The following is a 24,298-nucleotide window of genomic DNA, read 5'->3' on the forward strand; positions in this document are numbered from 1 at the left end:
TCATCCTGATAGTTGATGGCCTTGGGCTAACTCTCCCCCATTGACCTGCCAATGGCAATCAAGGCTCAACTACAATGGAAGGGTGTACACAGCCCACGAGGGCAGGGCGAGTGCCCTGGGGGTACCCAGCTCAGGTGAGTGAGGAGGCTGTGCCACTGGGCCCTACAGGACCCCTACTATATTGGGCCGATCTACCAAGACTGAAGTCATAGCAGCTCTATCAAATACACAGAGACAAACACAGGGAGGCTGCCACAGTGAGGAGACAAAGAAACATGTCCCCAGAGAAAGAACAGAACAAATATCCAGAAAAAAGAACTAAAAATAAAGACATGCAACCTACTAGATGAGTTCAAAACACTGGTTGTAAGGATACCCAGTGAATTTGGTGAGGACCTCAACGGCACAAAAAAGGCATGGAAACCATTAAAGACAGAGTCAGAAATGACGGGGACACTAACCGAAATGAAGACTAATTTATAGGGAATCGAGAGTAAAGTAAAAAAAAAAAAAAGAGTAAAGTAGACGATGCCAAGAATCAAAACAGAGATCTGGAATATAAAGAAGAAAAAAATACCCGATCAGAACAGCAAAAAGAAAAAGAATCCCCCCCAAATGAGAATAGTGTAAGAAGTCTAGGAAAATTTCAAGCATACCAACATTCGTATCCTGGGGGTGCCAGAAAGAGAAGAGAGAGAACAAGAAATTGAAAACCTATTAAAAAATAATGATGGAAAACTTCCATATCCTGGTGAAGGAAATAGACATACAAGTCCAGTAAGCACAGAGAGTCCCAAACAAGATGAACCCAAAGAGGCCCATCCCAAGACACATCATAATTACAATGCAAAAGGTTAAAGACAAAGAGAGAATCTTAAAAGCAGCAAGAGAAAAGAACTTAGTTACTTGCAACGGAGCTCCCATAACACTCTCAGCTGATTTCTCAACAAAAACTGTGCAGGCCAGAAGAGATTGGCAAGAAATATTCAAAGTAATGAAAAGCAGGGACTTATAACTAGGATTACTCTATCCAGCAAAGCTATTATTTAGAATCAAAAGACATATAAAGTGCTTCCTAGATGAGAAAAAAAGAAACTAAAGGAATTCATCACTACCAAGCCAACATTACATGAAATGTTAAACGTCTTGAAGAAGAAGGGAAAAAAGGAAAAAAGCTCAGGAATTTGAACAATAAAATGGCAATAAATACATATCTGTCAATAACTGAATCTAAAAAACAAAATAAATGGACAAGCAGAAGAGAAACAGACTCAAAGGTACTGGGAACATTTTGGTGGGTGCCAGAGGGGATGGGGGTTGGGAGGCTGGGTGGAAAAGGAGAAGGGATTGAGAAGTACGAGTCAGTAGTCACAGCACAGTCATGGGGATGTAAGGTGAAGCACAGGGAACACAGTCAATTAACAAAAAGAGAAAGCATGTGACGAAATCCAACACCCTCCGTGATGAAAACATGCAGCAATCCAGGGGTAGCTGGGAACATCCTCAGACTGACAAAGGGCACCGTAGCTGACATCATACTTAGTGGCGACATCCTGGGTGTCTTCTCCATAAAGTCAGGGCCATGTCAAGCATGTCTGTCCTCCCAATTTCTGCTTAATGTCATACAGGCCGTTTTAGCCAGGGCAATCAACAAAGAAATAAAAGGCATCTATATTATAAAGAAAAAAGTAAAACTATCTCAACTTGCAGCTGACATCATCTTATATATAGAAAATGCTAAGGAACTAAAAAAAAAAAAAACTGTTGGAAATTGTAAATGTGTCCAGTAAGGTTGCAGACCACAAGATCAAAGGCACTGAAGATAAAAACGGTACTAGAGAGATAAATGTCATTTTATAATGATAAAAGAGCCAACTCACCAAGAAGATATAATCAACGTAGATGCACCTAACATTAGAGTCCCAAAATTCATGAAGAAATAAATGGAAATTGAAGATGGAATAGAAAACCAAGCCCCACGAAAGTTGGAGATTTCAATACCCACTTTCAATAATGGATAGAACAACTAGATAGAGTGAAGAAACAGAAGATTCAAACAACACTAAGAACTAAGAAGACCTAGCAAATCTATAGAACATGCCACTCAGCAAAAACAAATACACTCTCTTCCCACGTGCACGTAGGGCGTTTTCTAGGACAGACCACGTAGGCCACGAAAAAGCCTCAGTGATGAGGAAGGTCTGAGAGCTTACACAGCGGGCTCTCTGATGACAACCGATGGGATTAGAAATCAATGACAAGAGGAAATTTTGGAAAATTATGCAGATGTGAGATTAAACAATACACTCCTAAATAACAAGGGATGAGAGGATAAGCCACAAGAGGAAATTAGCATTCATGTTGAGATGAATAAAAATAAAACCACAGAACACCAAGACTTATAGGAAGCAAGAAAGCAGTAGGCAGGACACTGTTTATAATTGCAAATGCCTACATTAGAAAAGAAGAAAAATTTTAGACCCATAACCTAAACTTTTACCTTAAGAAATTAGAAAAATAAGAGCAAACTGAGCCCAAACCAAGTAGAAAGAGAGATCTAATAAAGACTAGAGTGGAAATTAATGAAAGCGAGCATAGAAAAAAGAGAGATCAAGAAAACTAAAAGTTTGGTCTTTGAAAAATACCAATGGGGAAGGAAGATGGCGACAGAGTAGGACAGAGCGATTCCGGTTCCCGTACCCCTGGGAGAAAATCCTGCAGATCTACTGAGGAACAGCGCAATCAATTCCCCAACCAACAGTTCCCCAGCATTTATGAAAATAAGAGACCAGAGATTGTGACGGACGGACCAGACAGCTACAGGTCAGTGGGGTCTCAGGGACGTGAGTAAAGACAAAAGCGGTGGCGGCGGGGGCTGGCGCCCTCGGCCAGCACCTAACAGCCTCGGTGCTGCCACCACTACGGTTGGGGTCCAGAGGCTTCGGTCTGCCACCAGGGCCAGAGGCTTCTGCCACAGAGGACTCTTCGGAAGCCCAGCACCCAGCGGGTCTACAGCAGATTCTTTGGAGCCTTGGGTCTGCTGCAGGGTCCTTGGGAGAGAGCTGGCTCCCTCCCTCCCCATCTAAGCAAGGCTGGGCAACACTGGGCAGAGGGTAACAAGGACAAAGGGCCGTGTTCAACCCCAGACTCTGGTCGCCAGCCCACCAGCTCGCCAGCCTGGGAGAATTGAGAGGAGCGTTGGCATCACCGGTCTGGCTGGGGATTGGGCTGGGCTGAGAGGCAGGCTTTCTGGAGAAGTTTTTATTGGAAAGTGGACTGAGGTGTTCTCCTGTGATGGAAGCTTCCCTTGCTTCCCACCCAGCCTGGCAGCCATCCAGAGGAGGCGCAGAAACACTTGAGTCCCGCCACAGGACTGGGAAGGACCGTGCCAGATCCCGTGGGACCCAGGCAGCCTGTCGGGTGTGCAGGCGCCTGCACCCCAGCCCGCAGAGAGGTCCTGTTGCAAACAGAAAAACCGGTTTGGACAGTTTGAAACCAACAAGGGAAGGGGCTTTTTTTGTTTGTTTGTTTGCTTTTTTAAGTAGCTTTTTTTAGTAATTTTATATTTTTAAATTTTATTATTGCTCTATCTTTCAATATGTTGTTCCTCTCCTTTCTTTTTTTCTGTTTTAGTTCTTCTTTCTTTCTTCCCAAACTTATCGCTTTTTCCTCCCTTCTCCTGACTTTGTTTGTTTGTTTGTTTGTTGCTTTGTTTTCTTTTAGCCACAAGAGTCACAAACAACTGGGAACTTTGAAAGGACCAGAGTGGGACCCAAAGAGGGGGCATCTCAACAATAGAGACAGAGAGACAAATTTCACTTTACTATAGTAGAGAAGCCTCAAGTTGCTGCATAGTTATATTATTTTTTCATTATTCTCACTTCTTTTATATTTTAATAGTATCTTTGTATTCCTCCTCTTTCTGTATAGGCTTCTTAGTCTTGGCTGGTTATATTGTGGTATTTGACAGGTTTCCCCTGTTTTCTTCTCCACAATGTATTGCTAATTTTCTATACTTCATGCCACTTGTTTTCCTTTGGCACACTACCCAAAGTTCTATACCCCCCATTAAGAAAGATCACATAGAGTCTGTCATATGATTGTTGCTCTAATATTATTGTAAAGAATAGCTGTTCTATACAACTGTAAATACTTCACAACCCATCTCTCAGATCTTAGCCCACTTTACAGGTTCCTGAATTCTATTACTGTAGTGATTAACTCTATTTGCTCACATGCTACACCTAGTTACTATTCTTTACTCTCACCTTACCTCAAAATCTGACCACCCGCAACCTCACTGCTTTCCAGATCGAACTCACAAGCCTTCCCTCCCCAACAAGATACTTATCTTTTGTCCATCTTTCTTAAAAGTGGCAAGTTGGGTTGAAGGTTATGGTTAACATTATATATAGCCTAAAGATCTCCTATCTCTTCTCTACCAGCTGTGACTGTAAATATCACAAAATACTCTTCTGCTGTCATAAACCATTTTGCCTCCCCCTCCAACTGATTACACACACACACACAAAGGAGTAGGTGGAAGCGGAGAACATCAAGATACCTGCAGGAGACTGTACCACTGAATCTCATAGGTATTCTACCACAGAAGTTCACACCATAAGCCCAGGGAGTCAGAACAGATCAATTTAAGAAGCTGAGGCTAACAAGAAGAGTCTCACAAACAATGGGAAGACAAAGAAACAATCCCCAAATGAAAGAAAAGGAGGAAGTCTCAGAAAGAATGTTAGATGAAATAGAGGCAAGTCAACTATCAGATATTGAATTCAAAGCACTGGTTATCAGGAAATTCAAAGAGCTCACAACGAGCTACCAGAAACTACAGGGGAGCTATAATGAACTCACTGCAAACTATATCAACATGAAAAAGGAAATAGAAACCATCGGCAAAGGCCAAGAGGAAATGAAGAATACAATTTCTGAACTGAAGAACACAGTAGAAGGAATGAAAAGCAGCATCGATGAAGCAGAAGATCAGATCAGTGAGCTGGAGGACAAAGTAGAAAAAAAAAACTCCCAGAAAGAGCAAGAAAAGGAAAAGAGGCTCAGAAAGAATGAAGAGGGATCAAGAGAAATGCAAGACAATATGAAATGTAATAATATCCGAATAATAGAAATACCAGAAGGAGAAGAAGAAGAACAAGGGATAGAAACCTATTTGAAAAAGTAATGATAGAAAATTTCCCCAATTTGATAAGAGATCTCTCAGATCTTAGCCCACTTTACAGGTTCCTGAATTCTATTACTGTAGTGATTAACTCTATTTGCTCACATGCTACACCTAGTTACTATTGATAGAAAATTTCCCCAATTTGATAAGAGAAAAAGTCACACGAATCCAGGAATCACAGAGTCCCAATCAAGAGGAACCCAAAGAGGCCAACTTCAAGACACATCATCATTAAAATGGCAAAATTCCAAGACAAAGAGAGAATCTTAAAGGCAGCAAGGGAGAAAAAGGAAGTACCATACAAGGCATACAAGGGAGCCCCAATAAGGTTAGCTACTGACTTCTCAATGGAAACACTCCAAGCAAGAAGAGAATGGCAAGAAATATTCCAGGGAATGAGAACCAGAGGCCTACAACCAAGACTACTTTATCCAGCAAGGGCTCTCAATCAAGATCGAAGGCCAAATAAAGAGCTTCCAAGACAAAAGAAGTCAAAAAGAATATGCCTCCACCAAACCAGCTCTACAAGAAATACTAAAAGGACTGCTTTAGGAGAGGAAGGAAAAGAGAGAGACAGAGAGGAACACAGGTACAAACATGGCAATGAATAAGTACCTATCAATAATAAATTTAAATGTAAATGGATTAAATGCTCCAATCGAAACACATAGAATAGCTGAATGGATAAGAAAGCATGACCCACACATATGCTGCCTACAGGAGACCCACCTCAGGACAAAAGACCATCACAGACTAAAAGTGAAAGGCTAGAAACAAATTTTCCAAGCAAATGGACAAGAAGAAAAAAGCCAGGGTAGTAATTCTCATATTAGATAAAATAGACTTCAAAAAAAGAGCCATAAAGAGAGACCCAGAGGGTCACTTCATAATACTCAAGGGAAGAATCCACCAAAAAGACACTAACTTTGTAAATATATACTCACCCAACATAGGAGTATCCAAATATATAAAGAAAATCTTAGAGGACTTCAAGAAAGATTTTGACAGCAATACAATTATAGTAGGGAATTTTAACACCCCACTGTCAAAACGGGACAGATCTTCCAAACAAAATATCAACAAAGATATTGTGGCATTAAACAACACCCTAGATGAAATGGACTTAACTGATATATATAGAGCCCTTCATCCCAAAGAAGCTAAATACACATTCTTTTCAAATGCACATGGCACATTTTCAAAGATAGACCATATGATAGGACACAAAACAAGCCTCAACAAATTCAAGAAAATTGAAATCATACCACGCATTTTCTCTGACCACAAGGGACTGAAATGGGAAAGCAATACCAAAGGAAAAAACCCAAAACACCCAAAATCATGGAGACTGAATGGTATGCTATTAAACAATGAATGGGTCAAGAATGAAATTAGGGAGAAATCAAAAAGTTTCTGGAAACAAATGAAAATAAACTCATAACAACCCAAAATTTATGGGACACAGCGAAGGCAGTCCTGAGAGGGAAGTTCATAGCAATACAGGCTTGCCTAAAGAAGATAGAAACATTTCAAACAAACAACCTAACCTGACCCCTGCAAGAACTCGAGGAACAACAACAAAGACAGCCCAGAGCAAGTAGAAGGAAGGAAATAACCAAGATCAGAGCAGAATTAAATGACATTGAGACTAAAAGCACAATTCTAAGGATCAATGAATCCAGGAGTTGGCTTTTTGAAAAGATAAAGAAAATAGACAAGCCTTTAAGTAGGCTCATCAAGAAAAGAAGAGAGAGGACACAAATAAACACAATCAGAAATGAAAGAGGAGAGATTACAACTGATACCACAGAAATAGAAGGGATTGTAAGAAATTACTATGAAGAACTGTATGCCAAGAAATTTGAAAACCTAGGTGAAATGGACACATTTCTAGAAAAATATAATCTTCCAAAACTCAATGAAAAAGAAGCATAAAACCTGAACAGACCAATAACAGCAGATGAAATTGAAGCAGTAATAAAAAAACTCCCATCACACAAAAACCCTGGACCAGATGGTTTCACAGAAGGATCCTACAAAGCATTTAAGGAAGAGCTAACCCCTATTCTTCACAGACTATTCCAAAAAATCCAAAATGATGGAAAACTCCCAAACTCTTTTTATGAAGCCAGCATCATCCTAATTCCAAAACCAGATAGAGACACAACAAAGAAAGAAAACTTTAGGCCAATATCACTGATGAACATAGATGCTAAAATCCTCAACAAAATATTGGCAAATCGCATCCAACAATACATCAAAAAGATCATACACCACGACCAAGTGGGATTCATCCCAGGGATGCAAGGATGGTTCAATATCCGCAAATCAGTAAATGTAATACACCACATAAACAAAAGCAAGGACAAAAACCACATGGTCATATCAATAGATGCGGAAAAAGCTTTTGATAAGGTACAACACCCATTTATGATAAAGGTACTCAGCAAAGTGGGAATAGAGGGAGCATTCCTCAATATAATAAAGGCCATATATGAAAGACCTACAGCCAACATCATACTGAATGGGCAAAAACTGAAAGCTTTTCCACTAAGATCAGGAACAAGACAAGGTTGTCCACTTTCACCACTTCTATTTAATATAGTATTGGAAGTTCTAGCCACAGCAATCAGACAAGAAAAGGAAATAAAAGGCATCCAAATCGGAAAGGAGGAAACAAAACTGTCACTGTTTGCAGATGACATGATAGTGTACATGGAAAATCCTATAGACTCTACCAAAAAACTGCTGGAACTAATAAATGAATTTGGCAAAACAGCGGGATACAAAGTCAATATCCAGAAATCAAAGGCATTTCTGTATACTAACAATGAATCAGCAGAAGCAGAAATCAAGAAAAAAATCCCATTCGATATAGCAAAAAGAAAAATAAAATATCTGGGAATAAATCTAACCAAGGAGGTTAAAGACCTGTATGCAGAAAATTACACAACACTGAAGACAGAAATCAAGGAAGACACAAACAAATGGAGACGTATACCGTGTTCATGGATTGGAAGAATTAACATCATCAAAATGTCCATACTACCCAAAGCAATTTACAGATTCAATGCAATACCTATTAAAGTACCAATGGCATATTTCACAGACATAGAACAAACACTTCAAAAATTTATATGGAACCATAAAAGACCCCGAATAGCAGCTGCAATTTTGAGAAAGAAGAACAAAGTAGGAGGGATCACAATACCTGATATCAAACTGTATTACAAGGCCACTGTAATCAAAACAGCCTGGTACTGGCATAAAAACAGGCACATAGACAAATGGAACAGAAAAGAGAGCCCAGAAATAAACCCAAGTCTCTACAGTCAATTAATATTCGACAAAGGGAGCAGTAACATAAAATGGAGTAAAGATAGCCTCTTCAACAAGTGGTGTTGGGAGAACTGGACAGCTACATGCAAAAAAATGAAACTTGAGCACCGACTTACACCATACACCAAAATAAATTTAAAGTGGATAAAATACTTAAATATAAGCCGTGACACCGTTAAAATCCTAGAGGAGAACATTGGCAGGAAAATCTCAGATATTTCACGCAGCAACATTTTTACTGATATGTCCCCTAGAGCAAGGGACATAAAGGAAGGAATAAACAAATGGGATCTCATCAAAATAAAAAGCTCTGCACGGCTAAAGAAAATAGTATCAAGATAAAAAGAGAAGCAACTGTTTGGGAAAACATATTTGCCAATGATACCTCAGGCAAAGGTTTAATCTCCAAAATATACAAAGAACTCACACGACTCCACTCTAAGAAGACAAGCAACCCAATTAAAAAATGGGCAAAGGACTTGAACAAACACTTCTCCAAGGAGGACGTACAGAGGATCAAGAGACACATGAAAAGATGCTCAATATCGCTAGCTATCAGAGAGATGCAAATTAAAACCACAATGAGATACCACTTAACACCGGTCAGAATGGCCACCATAAACAAAGCAACAAACAACAAGTGCTGGAGAGGTTGTGGGGAAAAGGGGACCCTAGTTCACTATTGGTGGGATTGCAGACTGGTACAACCACTATGGAAAATAGTATGGAATTTTCTAAGAAAACTAAAAATGAATATGCTTTTTGACCCAGCAATTCCACTGTTAGGAGTATATCCTAAGAACCCTGAAACACCAATCCAAAAGAATCTATGCACCCCAATGTTCATAGCAGCACAATTTACAATAACCAAGAGTCGGAAGCAACCTAGATGCCCATCAGTAAATGAATGGATCCAAAAACTATGGTACTTTTACACAATGGGATTCTATGCAGCAGAAAGAAAGAAGGAGCTCCTACCCTTTGCAACAGCATGGATGGAACCAGAGAGCATTATGCTGAGTGAAATAAGCCAGGTGGTGAAAGACAAATACCATATGATCTTACCTTTAACAGGAATTTAAACAACAAAACAAACAAGCAAGCAAAATATGACCAAAGACACTGAAATACAGAACAGGCTGACAGGGACCAGAGGGGAGAGGGGCGAGAATCACAGGAGAAAAGGGGAAGAATTCACAGGAACAAGTATAAAGGACACATGGGCAATAACTAAGGTGGGGGGGAATAGGAGGGAGGGGGGAACACTGAGGTGGGTGGGCAGGGTTAGGAATATATAACAGAAAACTGTACTTGAACAATAATTTAAAAAATCTAAATAAAAAAAGAAAAGCAAATAGAAAGAAAGAAAAAAGAAAAAATTACCAAAATGTTAGCTAGACTGACCAAACGAAAAAGAGAGAGAATTCAAATTAATAAAAAGGAATGAAAAAAGGTGACATTACTACTGAGATTATACAAATAAAAAGTAGTATAAGGAAATACTACAAACAGTTCCACAACAATATATTAGGTAACCTAGATGAAATTAATTCCTAAAAAGACGCAAACGAGCACAATGGAAATCAACAGGAAACTCTCAACATGTCTATAGCAAGTAGAGAGGTTGCGTTAGTAACCACAACACTTTCCACAAAAAAAAAAAGTCAAGCACCAGCTGGACTCACTGGTGAAAATTGGCAAATGTTTAAAGAAGATGTAATGCCAGCACAAACCAAACCAAAAGCAAGAAATAGAAAGGTGAGAACACTTCCCTATTCAAGTTCCGGGGCCGGCAGTGTCCTGATATCAGAACCAGACGAAACACCACGAGAAAAGACAACCAGTGTCTCTCGTGACTACAGATACGAGAACACCCAACGGAATACTAATGAATGGGATTCAGAAGCATGTAGATGTGGGAATTGTCCCATAAAAGCAAGAGCAGCTGAACAACAAGTCAATTAATGGGATGTACTATATTAATAGAAGAAAGGCTAAAAATCACACCGTCATCTCAATAGATCCCAACAAAAGCATTTGACAAAATCCAACACTCATTCACGATAAAAACTCTCAGTAAAATCTGAATGGAAGGAACTTCCTCAACCTGGTAAAGAGTGCTTAGGAAAAACATACAGTGAATAGCAAACTTAGCAGTGAAAGATAGGCTGCGTTCCCCCTAAGCTCAAGAGCAAGACAAGTGTGTCTGCCCTTGTCACTTCTACTCAACACTGTACTGGAGATTCAAACCAGGCAAGAGAAAGAAATAAAGGATCCAGAATGAGGAAGAAGTAAAACCATCTCTGTTTGCAGATGACTTAATCTTACACTTAGATAACCCTAAAGAATACACACACACACACACACACACACACACACTTTGGGAGATAATAAACAAATTCAGCAAAGTCATCTGATCAGCATACAAGTCAGCTGTATTTCTATATACTAGGAATAAATAATCTGAAATAAAAGTTTAAGAATACAATGCCTTTCACAAGAGCATGAAAATATAAAGTGTTTTGAAATAAATTTAACAAAAAAAGTGCATGTCTATGCACCCAGGATGATGAAACATTGTTGATAGAAGTTAAATATTTATTTAGATGGGGGTATACTCCATATTTGGGGATTGCCGGACTTGATGTTTTTAAGATGACAGTTCTCCCTAAACTGATCTGTAGATTCGATGCCATCACTGGCAGAGTTCCAGCAGAAGTTTCCCCCTAGAAACTTAGAGGCCCATGCTAAAAATCACATGGACATTTCAGATAGCCCAGGGTGGGCAAACCAGACTTGAAGAAGAACAGTGTTGGAGAACAGCAAAGAAGAACAGGCCACAGCAAAGGCCCATGAGCCAGGTTGCCTGAAAACACAGATTTAGTGATTATGAAGTAAGTCATTAACAAGTGAAAAATAACTGTGAAATGTGTTCTCTCACGGCTCTGGACCCCAGGAGTCCAAAGTGGAGATGGAAGCAGGACTTTGCTCCCTACAGGCTCGTGTGAAGATTTCGTCCCCTGCCACTCCCCGCTGCTGCTTGCTCCCGGTGGCTACACAATCCCTGTCTCGGCCTCCAGCTTCACATGGTCTTCTGCCCCCTTCTCTCCTCTGAGCGCCTCATATGACAACCCAGGGTGCTCTCCTTTCAAGGTCCTCAGTTAATTACACCTGCAAAGACCCCTTTTATAAATGAGGTCAGGTTCACAGGTCCCAGGGACTGGAAATGGACATATCTTCCTGGGGGCCACTACCCCACCATGGAGGACTTTCGCCTCCCAACTTCAAAACTTATTGGAACGCAACAGAAAGCAAAGAAGTAAGATACTGGCATATATTTATGATCAACTGTGGTGGTGGGGGGTGGTTCCAGCCATAGGGTCCCCCTGGCCTCCACGGATGAGAATAAGTCTACCAAGACATGATCTGCTTGTGGAGGAAAGGTGGCCAATCTCTCAAAGGAGAAGGGCCAAGAGCCTTTTCCTCAATGGGCTTTTATTGGGTTCATTTTGCACAGGAATACAGGTGAAGCTCATTACTCATTGTCTGATGGTAAGGATCAAACAATAGATAGCATACAAAGAACTTCAAAGGCTTATTCTGAGTCAGGGTCAGTTAGCTAAAGGGCCAGGAGACTTTGGGAATCAAACTCACATCCCGCTTGGACCCTTATCATTTAATCAAGAGCATTCTTAGCAAAGCAGGTTTCACGGGATTTTATGCATTCTTTTCTTGGGCCCAATCTCCTGGGGAACCGCCCTTTCCAGCACAGAGCCACACCCACCTCCGGCGTTGTTTCAGGCTTAAGTCAGGCAGGGGAAGTAAGGCAGCCAAGATAGGAGACTTCTGGCAGAGAGAATGAGGACTCAGGCTCTGTCAAAGCTGAGGGGCGAAGGTCCATCATCCCCTTTTGCTATAGCCCCCCATGATTGTAGTCCTTCCATGGGGGCCCCCCATGATTGTGCCTGTCTTAGGTCATCCCTCCCTTGAGGAATCTTACCTGTCATTGGCTGAAAGATCAAGTATTAGGGGCCAGGCAGGGTGAAGTAAAAGGGACAGAGGCTGCACCCCTGCCAGGAAGATAAGCGTTGTGTCCTTAGTGGCTTATGGTGCAAAGGCCTCTCACTCAGCCTTAGCCGGAGCGGGGAGTGGGGAGTGGGGGACGGTTACAGCGTTCTGAAACCAGGCAGGGAGGTTCCCAACAAACTGATTTTCAATAAAAGTGCTAAACAATTCGATGGCAAAAGGACGACCTTTCCACAGGTGGCTGCTGGGACAACTGGACATCCACCTGCAAGGGGGTGAACTCGAGCCCTAACCTCACACGGCACACGCACGCTGCTCTTGCTTGTCCTGGGTGCCAGCCTCATGCAGGAGGCCAGGGGCTTCCCTAGCATCCTGGTCAGTCTCAGTCTGACTCAGGCTCTGCGCACTCATGCTCAGGGGCGGGTGCTACCCATAACCCCACCTTGAATCCACGGTCGGTCTTGTGTGGGGGTTTCCTGCCCTTCGCTAGTGAAAGCAAGCTTTTGTTAGATATCGGGGTGGAATCCTGAGCCCAAGGTGGGTTCCTGCCCTTCCCCAGGTAGAGGGCTGGACTTTTACCCTCTGGCACAATGAGTTTTTGCCTGTGCCCTAGGGGTGACATGTTGTTACCCCTTCACCAGCCAGTAGTTTAAGACCTTTGCTTCTTAGGAGAAAGGAGTCTGGGAAAGTGGGCAGGACTTATGGCCCATTTTCTGAGGGCCAGCCGCCACCTCCTGTACTCCTGCGCCAGTGAGGGGGTCTGTCTCCAGTCCCCTGCCCTGCCCCCAGCCTTCCTCCCGAGCACCTGGTGGGGCCCTACAAGCAGCGCTTCTGGGGGAGCCTGGACCGCCCTCAGGACAGCTGCCAGTCCCCCGCATCCCCCAGCTATTCTGGCTGACCCTCAGGCTTACACTTGGCCTCGTTCAAATGTTAGCTGCTCCCTTCTTACCTGGTGGCAGGGGGCACCAGTTCTGCCATGCTCTGCCGTGGTGAGATCTGCGTGTGTCCCGGTCTGGAGGCTGCCTTCTTTGGCATTTGGATTGCTAGGTTGTAACTGATGGGTTTGTTCTTTCCTGGCTTTTTCTCATTATTGGGGTGGGAAAAACATTCTTGTCAGCTTTCTACACCCTCAGCAGAAGCAGAACCCCAAATCTGGTCCTATTTCAGGGGACCCTTGAGTGGCGAGGAGGAACAGAGGCGAACCAGGTGGTGAGCAGAAACCAGGCCACACCAACTGCAGAGTGTAAGGCTGACCACCTGGGCCCTGAACAGGTGAGAGGCCTGAAGGAGGGGGCTCTTCGGAAGGATCACACCAGTGGACAGGTAAGGTGTGGACAGGTGAGGTGTGGTCAGATTGAGGGGACAGAGACAGTGGGTGTCTGGGTGGGCACAGAGGAAGGCTGAGGAGGCCCAGCCTTCAGAGACAGGAAGCTCCCCTGGGCACATATTTGGGCCAATGCATTCCCTGAAAATCGGGCCACGAGAAACCCCACAGGACACATGCACGGTCTCAAGGCTCTGAGCTCCCTCAGGACGCATCGCAACATTAGGGTGGTCAGATCTGAAGGACAAGAGATCCCTTGGACAGGACCAAGCTGGGTCTGTGGTGTCTGGCTACTGGCCCACACAGTTGTGGAAACAAAGACCAACCAGGTTGGGGTGAGACTTGGCCCCAAACCAGCGTCACTGTGCATCACTGATCGGCCCTGGCCATCTGGGACCGACCACTGCAGCGTCACTGCTAGTCTCTGGCACCATCTCCGGGACAGCTCTCAGCCTCCTGACAGTCTGACTCCCCACAGCAGCCGCCCAGGCTGGTCACTGCAGGTGAGGGGTGGTCTCCTGGGCAGGTACTCCGGCGGTGGTCAGAGCCCTGTTCTCATGTCCAATCTGGCCATCGTCCCTGTGTAGGTCTGGTCTCTTGCAGTCGTGTCCTCAGGGCTGCGTTCTCCGTCCAAGAGGGACCAAGGCGTCAGAGCCCGTGATGTTCTCCAGGACAAGGCGGATCTCAGGTCTTGGGTTCCAGAGGGGAAGCCCTGGAGCTGTCTCAGGGCTGTGTGAGTCCCTCAGGAGAGGGACAGGCCTGTAAAGCCTGAAAGGTTCCCGAGGATGTGGCTGGGTTGTGGGGCCAGCCTCTCTCCCCAGAAGGCCGCGATGTGGACCTGTGACCTCCATCAGTGCCTTTGTTTCTCGGAACACAGGGTCAGGCCTTGGGAAAGGCGAACTCCCCGGGGGCCCACGCCCAGCCCCGTGCCCCCCGGTGCCCCAGCAGGTCTGGGCCGCCGGCCGCCCACAGGAAGCCCTTTGGCTTCCCCTGATTCTTGGGAGTTTGCAGCAAGAAAAGGGCTGCCTGGGAAGGTGGAGCTGGGACCGGCCATCCCCCTGAGACTGGGGGGCTGCTGGAGACTGAAGAGGAGCGAAGGTGCCAGCATCACTTCCCACCGCCACCCACATCTGGGTGGGAGCCACGTGGCTCCCATCTGCCATCTGGGTTTCGGGGCTTAGCCCTTGGCATGGATTTCTGCAAATCCTGGATGTTCCACACAGACCACCTGCAAGCCAGGGCTGGGGAGGGCTCTTCCCTCCTTCCTGACCACCCAAGGCACCTGAGGGGTCGAGACCATAACTGCCCAGAAAGCAGGGTCCACAGGTGTGCTCAGCACTGTCCAGCTCTGCACTTGAACATCTGGGGGGCTGCCTGGTGGCTTCTTGTCATCCCCTCACCCACGGGTGCCTGGCACTGTACCCAGGGGACATGTGGGAGTATGCAAGTCCTCTGGGCATGGACCAGCCAAGGGGTGGATGGGGGCTAGGCCTGGCCCCGAAGGTCCCAACCCTGACTGCCCCTCAAGCCCCACCGTTGGCCACACCGACCTGCATTGCAACTCGCCTTGCTGTGATCCTTGTGCCCAGACTGCCCCTCGGGTGGGGTGTCGAGTCTTCCAGGCAACCCAGCCCCCACAGACAGCTGCACACGTGAGCCCATCAAGGACGGTCACAATGACTTTTCTTGTAGCTGCACCCCCACAAGTGTCCTCAGTTCCTCAGAGTTGGGGAAACTCTCTGAGCCTCTATTTCTTCCTCTGCAAAATGGGTCACCCTGGCACCTCCTGACAGGGCTGGAACTGGGGTGAGGAGGGCGAGGTGCTTGCCTGGGGCACACGTGTTAAAGGTGCACCGGAAAACTCAGTAAGGACCTTTCACTTCCAGCTGAGATGGAGGCGTAGGCAGACACGCTTTGCCTCCTCACACAACTGTAAGAAGGATCACGACTAACCTCAAAACAGAAAGCACCCAGAACTGCCGGAAAATTGAACTGTATGGAAGTCCAGCAACCACGGAGTTAGAGAAGAAACATTCATCCAGACAGGTAGGAGGGGGAGAAGCAGGGGAGCTGGGGTGGGGAGGCCGTGGTGGCGGCTGGCAGAACGGGTGGGCCCACATTCCCACACAACAGAACGAATCCGGGAGGGACACCTGGGGAGCGATCCATCCCAGCCCCAGGCCAGACCAAACTGCCCAGGATTCCAGCCCTGGGAAAGTAAATGCCCGTGACTTCTGGCTGTAAAAACCAGTGGGGGTGGGCTGGTAGAAGAGACTTCTGGTCTCTAAGGAGAGTCCATTTAAAGGACCCACACGGTCCTAGAACGTGTGCAAACCCACCCCCTCTGAGATTCAGCACCAGGACTGCAGCTAGAAGGGTGCCAGTGGCATGAGGGAAGTGGGGGAAGTGACAGGAAACTGATCAAGTGTTCCCTCTCCTAACCCTCCCCCACATACAGAGCCACAAAGTGGAGAAAAGGGTTGCCCAACCCTGACAAATACCTAAGGCTCCACCCCTTAGAACACAACAGGTGAGCCGAGACAGGGAGTCAAAGCAGCTCTACCTAACACACAGAAACAAACACAGGGAGGCTGCCAAATTGAAGAGACAAAGAAATATGGCCCAAATGAAAGAAGAGAACAAACCTCCAGAAAAAGAACTAAGCAAAACGGAGACAGCCAACTTATTAGATGCAGAGTTTAAAACACTGGTGATCAGGATGCTCTAAGCACCCACTGAGTACAGCAAACACACAAAGGAAGAAATGAAGGCCCCATTAAGTGAGGTAAAGAAAACTCCACAGGGAACCAACAGTGAAGGGAAGGAAGCTGGGGTTCAAAGCAACGATTTGGAACATAAGGAAGAAATAAAGTCAACTAGTACAGAATGAAAAAACAAGAATTCACCAAAAAAATGAGGAGAGAATAAGAAGACTCTGGGACATCTCCAAACGTGCCAACATCTGAATCATAGAAATGATGGAAGGAGAAAAGGAAGAGCAAGAAACTGAAAGCTTATTTTAAAAAATAATGGAAGAAAACTTTCCTCATTTGGTGAAAGAAACAGACATTCCAGTTCAGGAAGTACAGAGAGTCCCTAACAAGTTGGAGCCAAAAATGTCCACACCAAGACACATCATGATTAAAATGCCAAAGGTCAAAGATAAAGAGTCTCTTAACAGCAAGAGAAAAGCAGAGAGTTACCTACAAAGCAGTCCCCATAAGATTGTTCACTGATTTCTCAAAAGAAACCTTGCAGGCAAGAAGGGACTGGAAAGAAGTGTTCAAAGTCATGAAAGGCAAGGACCTACATCTAAGATTGCTCTATCCAGCAAAGCTTTCATTTAGAATGGAAGGTCAGATAAAACGCTTCCCAGATAAGGTCAAGTTAAAGGAGTTCATCATCACCAAACCCTTATTATATGAAATGTTAAAGGGACTTATCTAAGAAAAAGAAGATCAAAACTATGAACATTAGCCCTGGCTGGTGCAGCTCAGTGGATTGAGTGTGGTTCAATTCCCAGTCAGGGCACATGCCTGGGTTGCAGGCCAGTTCCCGGTGGAGGATCCATGAGAGGCAACCATACATTGATATTTCTCTCCCTTTCTCCTTCCCTTCCCCTCTAAAAATAAATAAAGAAAAATCTTTAAAAAGCTATGAACATTAAAATTACAACAAACTCACAACTATAAACAACTGAACCTTAAAAAAACAAACAAACTAAGCAAACAACTAGAACAGGAACAGAATTACAGAAATAGAGATCCCATGGAGAGCTGTCAGCTGGGAGAGGGAGGAGGGAGAACGGGGGAGAAGGTATAGGGAGTAAGAGGCGTAGATGATAGGTACAAAATAGATGGGAGGAGGTTAAAAATGGTATAAGAAATGGAGAAGCTGAAGAACTTATATGTACAACCCATGGCCAGGAACTAAAGGGGAGGATTGCTGGAGGAAAGGGGGAAGTGAGCAGAGGAGGCAAAGGCAAAGAAAAAATTGGGACAACTATAATAGCATAATCAATAAAATACACTTTAAAAAACTCGGTAACGAAGATAAATAATACTTTAGTATGATGCATTAAAAACTCTAAGTTAATGCAAATACATCTGTGTTGAACAAAATATTGAAATGCTAGTTAAGGACAGGATCAGTGTATCTAAGGTTTCTTTTGGCCTCCGGCTCTGAAGCCTACGGCACGGCACTGTCTACCCCATGAGGGGGGCACTCCCAGGTGTCTGGGGCCACGGCAGCATTGAGTCACCATGGAGACCTGGTGTGTGGTAGCCGGAGGCTGTGTGACACAGACGCAGCACAGACCACCAGTTCTGAGCCTCTCTCGTGTCCATTCGGTGCCTCTGTGGCCCGTGGCCAGACTGAATGTGGAATAAAGGAGCTCAGATTCCGGGAACGGGAGGCCATCTGAGCAGACCTGCCCCTTGAGCAGCGGGAGAGACAGAGGCCCAGAGGGGTGGGGCTGCCCAGAGTCCGCAGCAACGCCAGAGCAGGGCGCGGGCCGTCTCGCCCATGGCTCCCTCCGGGGTTTGCATGTAGGTTGCTGTCCCTCTGAGGAGACCTTCCCTGTTCCCACACTCTCCCCACATCCGAACCTTGCAAACCTCATCCCAGGCCCCGCCAATGTCCCTGGAGAGGCAGATGAAGGAGGAGGAGAGGGGCTGAGCTCGTCCTGTCTCAGCCTTCAGGGTCCTCATCTGTCTACTGACCCAAGTCCTTCCCCTGCAAGAACGCAACCCCCCTCCCTGGCGTTCCATCTTCCTCTAGCTGTTCAACCCTGGCCTCATTTATTTTGTCTATCTCACTGGTCTGTTCTGTCTACCACTCTCTGCTCTCCATTCCTGCCACGCTGTGTTGTTGACCTCGGGTAACTGTACTTGATCTTGTACTTGTACTTGTACTTGGTCATTCCATCTGGTTCCATGGCCTAGCCTGCATTCGGGGCCACACAGTCCGTCCCCACTGCTTCGTTTATCTCGCTCGTCCCATGCCTTTCTGTTACCCTTAGCCACTGCGTTCTGTTTCACCCCCGGCGTGGAGCTCCGCCCAGGGCCCCGGTGTGCGTGGTGGTGGGGAAGCCACCTCTCCAGCAAATGCCCATAGAAGCTTACGTGTTGGGGTTGGGCTTTTTTATCTTATTTTTGTAAGTCGACAACTGCACAGGCAAGGCGAGGCCTGTCTTTCACTCACTAGCTCCCAGGCCTGTTTCCGATCAACCGCCTGTTCTCAGGGGAGTCTGTAAGATTTCGGCAGCAGGCGTTGTTGCCGGCAGCCGTCCTGGGACCATTTTGTGACCATAAGCCGGGTCTGATCTACAGCAGGCCTTCACTCGTTTCTCAGCTCCTCCTCGTGGAGAACATTCTTCGGACGTCAGCCTGATCTCTTACCAGCTGCCCCGTGCCTGCCCCACCTCCATATTGTCAGGAAATAATTGGGAAGCCCACACATACGCAGGAAACCCCCAGCTCCACTGCGGCAAGCGAAGCCCTTCCCTGGTCCCCATGCTCCCCCAGACTCTGTTGCAGACGTCAGGATGCTCAGGAATCCAAGGGGACCCTGTTACTCCATGCTGTTCCCTTCGTTGTTGGGAAATCTCTCCTGGGAAACCCATAGGACTAGGTTTGTTTTTCACCTTTTTTTTTTGCATATACAAATGTCTACATAGATTGTTCCCAAAGAGCTCATCCAGTCTTATCCTGCAGCGACTTTTTGTCACTCCTGAACACATTGTCATGTCCATACACATAGACCTTCCTCATTGTTCACGAGTGTATAATATTCCATTGACTAAAAGTGTGACTTTGTTGGACGGCTGCAGAATTTTCTGCTCTGACAAATGACATTCTGGCAAACATCCTTGTTCGTACATGCTCCCCCCCGCCCCCGCACTTCTGTGGCCATTTCTTAGAGTGCTATTGCTCACTGAAGGAGTATGCATTTCTGAAACGTGTTACGTACCGCCCTGGCCCACGACGCTCTGCCAAGTGGAGCCCTGTCCTGTAACCAAAAGGTTGCTGGTTTGATCCCTGGTCTGGGCACATACGAGAGACAGCCAATCAGTGCCTTTCTCTCGCTTCAATGTTTCTCTCCCTTCCTCTCTCCTTTTTTCTCTCTTTAAAAGCAATGAGAAAATTTATTTTTGTGTATGGTGTAAGTTGGTGGTCGAGTTTCTTTTTTCTGCACGTAGCTGTCCAGGTCTCCCAACAGCATTTGTTGAAGAGGCCATTTTTACTCCGTTTGGTGCTGCTGCCTGCTCAGCACCACTAGTCAGCAGAGCGGTGCATGTTAAAATCACAGTGACACACCAACTCGCACCGGTCAGAACAGCCGTCAGAAACAAATCAACAAACAAGCGTTGGCGAGGATGCGGAGAAAAGGGAACCCCAGTGCACTGTTGGTGGGAATGTAGACCAGTGCAGCCACTGTGGAAAACAGTATGGAATTTCCTCAGAAAATTAAAAATGGAATTAATTGCCTTTTGACCCGGCAATTCGACTGCTGGGACAATATCCTAAGAACCCCGAAACACCAATCCAAAAGAACCTATGCACCCCAGTGTTCATAGTAGCACTATTTACAATAGCCAAGTGCTGGAAGCAACTTAAGTGCCCATCAGTAAATGAATGGATCAAAAAACTGTGGTACATCTACGTGATGGAATATCACACAGCAGAAAGAAAGAAGGAGCTCCTACCCTTTGTGACAGCATGGATGGAACCAAAGAGCATTGTGCTAAGTGAAATAAGCCAGATGGTGAAAGACAAGCACCATATGATCTCACCTTTAAGTGGAACCTAATCAACAAAACAAACAAGCAAATAAAATATAACCAGAGACATGGAAATAAAGGACAGTGTGACAGTAACCAAGGGGGGAGAGGGGAGGCAGGAGAGGATCATGGGGGAAAAGGGGGAAGGGTTTTAAGGAACAACTATAAAGGACACATGGACACAACCAAGCTGGGTGGGATCAGGGGAGAAAGGTGGGGGTTGCTGGGACTCAGGGGAGGGGGGGAATGCAGACAACTGTACTCAAACAATAAAATAATTAAAAATGAAAGCAATGAGAAGAAACAGCTACGGGTGAGCATAAGCAAAGTTAAACAAATACATACACTATGTTGGGCTCTTCCGAATCGCCCCGAGATTTGCCCTTTGAGTGGATGCTCTGTCCTCCGGCTAGAGAGAACTTTGTAAGATGAGTCCCATCCTCTGCCCCCCCAACACCGAAAACTAAGTGTCATCGAATGCTTTCTGGTGTCAGCGAACTGTTTGTGACACCAAATAAAGAAATCTCTCTAGACGCCCAGCAGGAACTGGTTCGTTNGCAGACAACTGTACTCAAACAATAAAATAATTAAAAATGAAAGCAATGAGAAGAAACAGCTACGGGTGAGCATAAACAAAGTTAAACAAATACATACACTATGTTGGGCTCTTCCGAATCGCCCCGAGATTTGCCCTTTGAGTGGATGCTCTGTCCTCTGGCTAGAGAGAACTTTGTAAGATGAGTCCCATCCTCTGCCCCCCCAACACCGAAAACTAAGTGTCATCGAATGCTTTCTGGTGTCAGCGAACTGTTTGTGACACCAAATAAAGAAATCTCTCTAGACGCCCAGCAGGAACTGGTTCGTTAGATGAGGCCAGAGACTTGAACGTTTCAAGGGGCTGTCTAGGCAGAGTGACTCTGAGTGTCCAAAGACCGTCAGGAATAAAACTCCGTGCCCTCGACCTAGGGCCCCCGGGAGGGGGGGGCAGCTGGCCAGGTGCAGGCTCCAAGATGTCCAGGTTTGGCCCTCTGGGGCTGTGGCTGGGACCTGAGCTGAGATCTGGAAGCCAGCTGGGCCACACAGAGGCTGGGGGCTCAGGGAATCCACGTCTTTGCTCCTCGGAACCTTGGTTTCCTTTCCTATAAAACAGAGAAAAGACAGGTCCCAGACGTTTTCACTAAGTGACAAAGAAGAACTCACTTGTGGCTTGTACACACCAAAGGGCCGTCTTGTTTTGTAGCATTCTTACCAATCACATAAAATATGGCCACTCCTATGACATAAAGTCACCATTTGATTTGTCTGCTCTTTCCTGCCTTGGGGTCTCCACTCTGTTGTACATGTCACATTTTATCAAACTATTTCACCCGCTCCACCTGACTTGGCCCACCAAGCCCTCTGGGACCTCTCTGGTGGATGGTGGCACCGGCAGTCTGTGGACAGGGACTGTCAGAGGGGGCGGTGGTGTCACAGGAAAACCCCAGCCCACCGGCAAGCCTTGGATGTATGATGCTGGGGTAGGGGTCTGGCTGGGCAGGGCGGAGGGCTGCCCTGATGAGAGACACAGACCACGTCTGTCTCCAGAGAGGTGAGAGGACACAGCTGCTGGAGGGCCCCAGGCCAGCCCTGTCCTCGCCATGCGCCCCAAATGGGCTGTGCTGGGAGCTGGGGACCTGTCCTCCACAGAGAGCGACATCCTGTAGGGAGGGAAACTGAGTACTCACTGATGGGATGTCTGAGCCTGCTTCATTCAGCTGCAACCTAGAGGCTGCTGCCCATCCTTCGGGTGGGAAGACTGAGGCTCAGAGAATCCCAGCTCCCTCTCCAGTGCACGGGAACTAGACCCTCTACCCCCCATCTTGTTCCCACCACAGGAGCCGGTGGGACGAAGGGTTGGCACCAAGCCGGCACACAGTCCTGGGAGACACTGGCACAGCATGTGGCCCAGTCCAGGACCCAGCCCACACGCCATGCCCGCCTTGCTCATCTGTCTGGTGCCCCGCCCAGTCCAAGGAAGTGGCCATCAGTGCTGACTGGGTGTGGACTGATCCCTGGGGACTGAGCAGGGCCTAGGGTGTCATGTGGGCCTGAGTCTGCAGCAGCAGCCCGACCCCTTATGCAGAGAGCTCTCACTGCCCATTCAGCCAGGTGCTCCGGACATAGTGTGGGGGCCATACCCCACCCCAGTCCACGGCAGACAACAGCCAGGCTGGTGGCTGACCACCCTGCTGGATGTGATTAAGGGGCAGCCCCTGCAGGGGCTTGAAATTGGCGAAGGCTCCTGATGGGAAGATGCAATTTTCACCTGGGAAAAAGCAGCAGGAGGAGAGGGGCCGCCCTGGGGCATCACGCACCCCCGTGGCAGCTGTGTCTGAGAGGCCAGAGTCCTCCCACCGCTGGGCCAGTGGAGCAGCAAGTAGGTGGACGGCATGGGCCGGAGGCAGGGGAGCCGGCCCGAGCTGGCTCTGCCAGCCCCTGAGGCCCCCAGGCTGTGAGATGAAGGGCTGTGCAGACCCTTCAAGCCCTGCAATCCTGTCGAGAGACTCCTCTCGCCCCTCTCCCCGCACATACACAACAGCCTGCTCTGCGCTTAGCACATGCAGCCACTCGTAGGGGCTGGGCCAGCTGCTCCATGCCAGGCACCATGCTGGGTGCTGGGTCTCAGGCATCAGGCTGACCTTGAGGGGTTAGGTGTGACCAGGGTGACTACGCTGAGTAATAGGGTGGTGGGATGGTGGGGACATGCAGCCTGCTGTGGGACCTATGCTAAGGGGCATCTGGCACAGGCCAGCCGGGGGCTGTCACTTATTCATGCAACAAACACTGACTTCCAAGTACCCAGTTCCCCGGGCAGAGCGCCGTGGACAAGGTGGGTTTGGGTCTTCTCTCTCTCTCCCCCTCCCCCTGAGTGGAAGAAAGCGATTCAGATGACAGAGAAGGATCTTCTCCCTAGGACTGGCCCCTCTCTGTGCCTCAGTTTCCCCTTCTGAAAGACACCAGCATGAACCTGATGTTCTCCCCTAGGCCGTCACTCTACATGCATTTTATTAGCTTGGCTTTTGAGCTCAGTCAGCAAATTGTGGCTGCTCTTCCCTCTGTTTCTGAGACGCCTTCTCTCTCTGCTGAATGCAATTCCCAAGTTTCTCCCTTCCATTATACTTTTCTTTTTAATGATCTAGTCTTTCAAAGTAACCTCCTATTTTTACTCTTCCTTTGGCAAGATAATTTCCAGCCCTTTTCTCACCGCCCATGTCAATTTCCTTTGTTAATTTCCAAGCCCCTGCTTTCCGCAGGGGCCTCACCTCTTAGTACTTAATTGATTTCTTCTATCACATAATTCCATGGTTTCATCAATAAGCAATCTTAGAGCCACTGTCAATTTCTATTTTTTGTACCGTATGATCTTCTCAGAGGTGAGTGCTGGATTAGACAAGATGAGCCTTCATTATCTCGCGTTTGTCAATTCCCCCCCCCCCCCGCCGGCCCCTTTCATTGAGACGACTATCTTCCAGACTTTCTGTTCTCCCTTGTAATTACTCTCCATTTTATTCGCTCCCCTGACTTCAGTCCTGTGGGTTAAAAGTGTAAATTAACACATGTCTCCTGCCTCACATGTTATTTTAACATCTGGGGGTTT

Source organism: Sturnira hondurensis, unplaced genomic scaffold (genome assembly GCF_014824575.4).
Source record: "Sturnira hondurensis isolate 20B ecotype Veracruz unplaced genomic scaffold, ASM1482457v3 Scaffold0021143, whole genome shotgun sequence".
In the NCBI taxonomy this organism is placed as follows: domain Eukaryota; kingdom Metazoa; phylum Chordata; class Mammalia; order Chiroptera; family Phyllostomidae; genus Sturnira; species Sturnira hondurensis.